The following is a 514-nucleotide window of genomic DNA, read 5'->3' as shown; positions in this document are numbered from 1 at the left end:
ACCTTTGTCCCTTCGAACTATGCAAGCTCTGAAATGTACGTGAGGGGTCGGTTAAAGGTAGTCGATGCTGTTCGGTCAGACGGACTGACGCACTCGCTGGAGTCCGTACAGATACGGCTCGTAGAGTGACTGGTGTCTAATGGCGAGATCTAACGTACCTGCCTACTCTGAACACGATACTGATGTTGTGTAACAGGACTGTGGGGTTGGGAGGGGGTGTTCTCTCTTCTTAAAAGGGGATTTAAGATTTTTATAACTGTTTTTTCCATCAAACTTTAATATTTTTGTCAAATTTTTAGGTATTTAATTTGTAAAATAGATTTTACTTTGTACTGGCGTACAGAAAATAGGGGTTGATTTAAACTTTTTTGAAGCCAAGTGATCAAGTACATTTGTAATAAAAAGTCAATGGATCTCTATCAGTCGTACTCACTGTTTTCATTTCTTGTACGTTCTAATGCAGAGGCGCTGTCTGTCTCCCAAGGAAAGAAAAATTGGGGAGGTGGGTGGAAGG

Source organism: Buceros rhinoceros, unplaced genomic scaffold, assembly GCF_000710305.1.
Source record: "Buceros rhinoceros silvestris isolate BGI_N320 unplaced genomic scaffold, ASM71030v1 scaffold33472, whole genome shotgun sequence".
Lineage (NCBI taxonomy): Eukaryota > Metazoa > Chordata > Aves > Bucerotiformes > Bucerotidae > Buceros > Buceros rhinoceros.
This window is presented reverse-complemented; position numbering follows the sequence as displayed.